The following is a 6135-nucleotide window of genomic DNA, read 5'->3' on the forward strand; positions in this document are numbered from 1 at the left end:
TATTTTTTGGCTGATTTCAAGCTAAAAATAATGTGCGGTATATTACATGTGTCAGCAGTGTATCGCTGAATTAATTTCTGGAGATGAATGTGACCTTTCATAGGATGGGGGTTTTAATGTTGAAATTTGAGTTTCATACCGTAAAATTTATATACTTTCTGTTTATATATAATTTGATTTGTATTACTCATTTTGAACATTGTTTATATGTTGATTGAACTGCTGTTGAAATCATGTACTATTATGATAGCTTTTGTACAAAAAATCCATTTTAATGTTTACAAATGAAAAGAAAAAAATATTTCATTACTGTTGGTGTGCATTTGTATGTAGGTAAATTAAATAGTGTATCTGCAGTCTGTTGGTAGTTACTTATTCACACTTTATTACTGTATCATGTAATGCCGTGCTCCATAAATGCAAATCTTGCTTGCAAACTGAGCATTTACGGTATGTAGCCTGTGTGACCTTCATGTAAAGACAACAAACAAATAACTCTAAATTTGTCCAAGCTTCCCCCACCCGCCTCCCCCGTGCTTGCCAACATTTTTGGGAAATGAAATATTAACCCATTAAGTGCCAGCACTTTTCACATGACGAGTAAAATTGTCTGGTGTTAGACAGAGCAAATATTAAAGGTAGGGTGCATCAGGGCACAATGCCGTTTAATGGGTTAATTAGTAGATTTTCAGAATTTTGTCGGTAATTTTGGACAAACACCCCCTGTCGACATGTCTTTATGACGGCCCTGATAGCTTAGTGTTCATATGTGCACCTCCCATCATTCCCATATCACAACAAATGAAGTCATTTGCCAGAATAATTTAATAAAAAATTTATTTTTTAAGTCAAATTCATAAAAAAGATTAATACAATAAAAATACATTAAAAATGTTAGCAAAAAGTTAACAAAGGCTTTGGCCGCATGCCCTGGCTACCCTGCTGCTGTTCTGTTCTCCAGCAGTTTAAGGTTTTCACCCGCTGGAACATAATTCACAAGAACACTGGCAGTTGAGTAACCCAAGTTGGCCAAGCTAAACAAACCTACTTAAACACAAGATTTTTCCCTGAGGAAACACTTGATACAATCAACCTCCTAAGCTTATCTGCACAGAATCTACACTTAACATCTGATATGCACACCTTCTGCAACCCACAATAACAGTATGCCAAATCTCCAGAGCTTACTTGTTTGGGGATATATGACTTGGCACAAGAATGATCAGATCTCTCATTAGGAAGGTTAAAACCTCTCTCCCTGAGCCAGATTAAGGATACAAACTCATGTCGGAAAATTTGTTCCCATCTGGAAACAAAATTGGTATTCCTGCTGTATTTTGCAATGAAGACATGTTTTGCCTCTCTTCCTTCCATTGAGTTAATACCGGCCAAGGTCATATTTGTCCTTCATGTACTGGTATGGGCAGGAACAATATTGCCTATTGTCCAAACAGTGGGATTTACTTGAAAGAACAGAGCATTTGCCCGGAAATAGTCTCGACAGAGATTGGTAAGCTTCTTTATCTCATCATTTGAAATATTTATTCGACTGAATATCGAAACACAATCTCTAAGAAGAAGGCAAATGTATGCAAGAATATGCAGAATAGTTTTCTGCCTACCAGGCTCAGAAATAGGTTCAATATATGAAATTAATTTCATGAAATGCAGGAGAAAAAGTCTTGACTGCTTGCCAGTGAAGCGATATTCAAAACTTTTTCCATTAGCACCAGTTTCATCAAACCACTTGATGATCTTATTCGCTAACCTTGATAAATTGCATTCACGCATGGAAAGGATGTACATTTTAAATGGAGAGTTTGAAGGAACCTGAGCAAAAGAATTCACCTTCTGTCCAAGCTTTGTCATTGCAATTACTTCATAAAGCAACAACCTATGGGTAAGTGCACAAGCATTGTTTTTTAGGTGAAGCGGGTCTACATGAGCCCGATCAATCAACCTTCCAACAATGGGTTGAAATTCCTGGCGGCTTTTCAACTGGGCAATGAAGGATGTTACCTTAGATCTTACTGTGGCTGGTGCCAATGGTTTTTTGGCCATAGTTTTCTTAAAATCTTCAACCTTGTTTGCAGCAGAGACCCTGTCTTCATATTTCCAGGGCTTCCACATTTCCTTCCCAGAAAAACTGAAAGAACCTGCAAAGAACTCATATTATGGGTGCTTACATTTGCAAAGGTAGAAAAGAAAGTGGCTGCGTTTGATAGTTCTCCACCAAAGAATGCCAACATCTTCATGTCGTTAGGCATTTCTGAGACATGAAATCTTACATTAACCATCTCACCACCACACTCAACCTGAAAGGTACTTTTCTCCAAAACACTAATATCACTCAAGCACTTTTGTAGAAACCGACGCACTGGCACACAATCCTCTTTACAATTGGCTCCAAACAATAGATAATTCTCATTGCTGCTTAGCACTTTCCTGCCTAAATTAAGAAAACTAACTAACTAGTATCTAGCAAGAATAAGAACTATCTCCTGAATATTTCTATACACCCCATCAACTTTGTCAATTTCATCTAGACCATCACAAAGTGTTTCCCTAATGGAATAAAGTTTACCAATATCTATTGATTTAATATAATGTGCAAGCTTATGGTAAGGCAACAGTCTCGGAATAGGGCAGTTATTGATTTTTATACGAAGAGACTTTGCTTCATTACTCTTTTTGTAACTACTTGCCCTATAAACATTACGATACTTCCTTTTACCCATTATACCGCCACTATAATACACAGCGATACTTCTTGTCATGTTATATTTGACTTTTCATAATCATTTATACCTTTCTGTAATATCTTAGGAATTACTCTTTTAACTGTTTTAACATTTGTTGAAAAAACATTAACTAAAAGTTTTTCAGAACATTTTGTTATTGCTGTGTCACACAGACCAACTTGGCCTGGTAAATTTGAGTGATTAGTAGCCCCATGAATCTGACATGCTGCCTCAAATGTCTCTGAACTCCTCCTTCTTGAAGTAGCTAGACTAACTGTACTATTTGAACCAAACTGAGTGGGGTTTCTCATTCTTATTGAGGTTGATCTCTCTGAAATACATCTTTTCTTCCTAGGTGGCTCTGAACTACCATGACCTGCTCTACCTGCTCTATTCACTTCACTGATAACATCACCCCCTTCCTCAATATATTTATCAAGGTTTTCAATCTGAAGGCAATTATGAATTTATTTAGAATGTGTGCAGCAGGAAAAAAAATACAAAAGCCAATATAATATACACAGCCAAAAACACCCAAGTTGCAACAAGTCTGCTGCAGGCCTGTTGCAACTTGTTGTATCAAACTGATATCTGATGTGTTCGCATGGCTTGCATCAGCTTGTTCAGACAGGGCTGTTACAAGTTGTCAACAGACTTGCTGCAAGTCGTCAACAGACTTGATGCAAGTTGTTCTCATCAGACCTGATGCAAGTTGTCAACAAACCTGTTAGAAGTTACAACAGACTTGCTGCAAGTTGTTCAATCAGACTTGTCAAGCTTGGGATTGACAAGTTGCATCAAGACTGCTAATTATGACAAGTTGCAACAAGACTGATTTTCACAGGCTTGTCGCAACTTGTTGAAATTAACCAGCTTTTTGCAACCGGTTGATAACTTGAAACAAGCCGGTAAAACTGACAACTTGCAACAAGTCTGTGGCGTTTCTGGCTGTGTAGTAGAGTACCAGTCCGTGAAACATGCTGCTCAGGTCTACATTCAAAGCACAATCAAATTAATATTTATATAACTCAATTTTTTAAAAAAATACACTAAATTTTGCATCTATTCGTCTCATTCTCTCACGTTTTGAACAAAGTTCCTTCTCTTTCTGAGCTAATTGCACATCTGTTTCCTGAATAGCTTTTGTTTCTTTTAAAACATTGTCCTATTTCTCCTTCTGCAAGAGAATATTTCCCAACAGGAAATCTGTTGTATCGCCTCTTCCTTACACCACTTGAGGCAGCCATGCTAGAAACATGATAAAATCCATAAAAATACAAGGAAAATAAGCGCTTTCTTGCCAAACAAAAAACATACGATCGAAGAACAGTACCTAAGCGTTAAGTATTTGCCAAAGAACAAGCACAACAACGTAGCTGCCCAAAGTTTAATGAAGCCAAACATACCATTGTGTGTACTCAATGTGAATACCAAAACAATTCTTCAAAATAGGGTATCTACTTGCACGTAAAAAGTAGGTCAAATTAAATCTTTTCTCTGCATATTTGGTATCAAACGGGAGATTTTGATCAGCTCTACTTCGCTCATCGACTCAATTTTCTGAACAGTAAAAAGAGGCCTTATGGGAAGGCGTAAAAGTGGAGATAAAATCGAAATTCCTTGTTTTTCCGTATTAAAAAAACTCGAACCCAGTTTCCCAAAAATTGCCGGTCGCGACCGACACGATCTACGTGAGCGAATTTATTCCAGCCAGTGCCCGCCGTGGTACCTCTAACGTGAGTGCAACCTTTCGTTCACTGCAATGTAATTTATAACCACTAAACTTCTACACAAAAATATGGCATATGTTGATGTTGAAATAGTTTCGAAACGTTAGCTTCAGTTAGCTTATCACTTTACTAAGAACCCACTTATTAAATTAGAAAAGGAATATGGACCTAACTTTTTGAAGACAGAGGGGAGGGGGGGGCATTGATACTATGATGAATTACGATTTTGAATTTATTGCGAATAGTTTCATTTTAGGGAATGAGGTATAATTAACCCGAACATACCATATCACTTCCACTTTTATGACCAGCAAAGTCTTTGTAGAACTTTTAAAATATAATAATCAGTGGTTAATTGACAGATTGTACAATACAGTAAAACAAAGGTACGAAATAATAAAAATTACACTTCCTTACTAAAGCCTCTGTGATAAGGTCTTCTCTGCGCTCAGTAGAAATTGTAATATTCTGAGTCTTTTGCCTGCTTTGTCTATAAAACAAAAACAGTTTTTTTACAAATTACCAGCAGTTGTCAGTTTTATTTTATCTCAAGATTGACAACTGACCTTTTCTCCCACCAATGATAACTTCTGTTGGTGCCTTCAAGCTTGGCAAGATGTTTAGAAAATCTTTGAAAGCCCAATAAAATATTTTTGAAAATTTGTCAGTTAATAACTTACTCCATGTGGTTACCAACCATTCACATGTGCAATGACAAAACTAGATTGAGAACTTTATGGCTGCAGTTATATTCCAGTTGCCAAAATACATAGAAAGACAAATGATAGTTGTCAGGTGTTGAAATCCTACATACAATAATTTGCATGAAATTATGGAAATGATAATAAAATCCTAAAAGGACATAGGATTGATTTCAACATCATTTGTTAGGAAAATCAGCAAAAGAACCTCTATTTTGGAGTTGGTCTGAATTCTTGACATTTTGCCAAAACTTTCTAATAGTTGTTTATCATAACAAAGAGCTTTATATATGTTAGGCATTTGCAAGCAAATTCCAATTTGAAACCCCAGGATCATGCAGCAATTATATTGTATCAATATGGTGGAAGATAGGAAGTCAGGATACATATCACGTCAGATAAGCCCAGGTTGCAAAAACATCTTAATCAAAATTTACATCTAAATGACTTTGACAAACATTGACACTCGGTATTAAAGTCACATACTCGGTTAGAAAACTTGTAATTTGTAATAACAAAAATATTACAATTACCTGGTATTATTTAATATACCAGAGCAGTACTTGAGTGTGAAAGTACAAAAGTATCCAGAACTATTACACTTACTCAAAATCGAAAACATTCGATTGCAATTCCGTTATGATCTTTGGCGCATACCCGATTCGTGAACTTTGACGTCGGGCGCGTGATGAAAGGACTGATGAAATATTATGTGGCAGATCACTAATGAGGGTTATAAGGCCGTGTTACGAGTAACGAAATATATTGTAATAATTAAATAAATATGTAATGCATAATTATACGGCACAATATAATGCTACCATTAAATTGTTCTACGGTTCTACGGTTTTATGGTTTTATTGTTTGATGGTTCTACGGTTCTATGGTTCTATGGTTCACGGTTCTACGGTTCTACGGTTCTACGGTTATATGGTTCCATGGTTCTATGGTTCTACGGTTCCA

At 36.3% G+C, this 6135-nt stretch overlaps 1 pseudogene; it reads right to left on the reverse strand.

The window, feature by feature from the left end:
• Positions 1–1044: 1044 nt before the first annotated feature.
• Positions 1045–5156, reverse strand: LOC114543722 (annotated as a pseudogene).
• Between the last annotated feature and the right edge of the window lie 979 nt (positions 5157–6135).

The sequence above is a fragment of the Dendronephthya gigantea genome, unplaced genomic scaffold, assembly GCF_004324835.1.
Source record: "Dendronephthya gigantea isolate DGI-Jeju-01 unplaced genomic scaffold, DenGig_1.0 000533F, whole genome shotgun sequence".
Lineage (NCBI taxonomy): Eukaryota > Metazoa > Cnidaria > Anthozoa > Malacalcyonacea > Nephtheidae > Dendronephthya > Dendronephthya gigantea.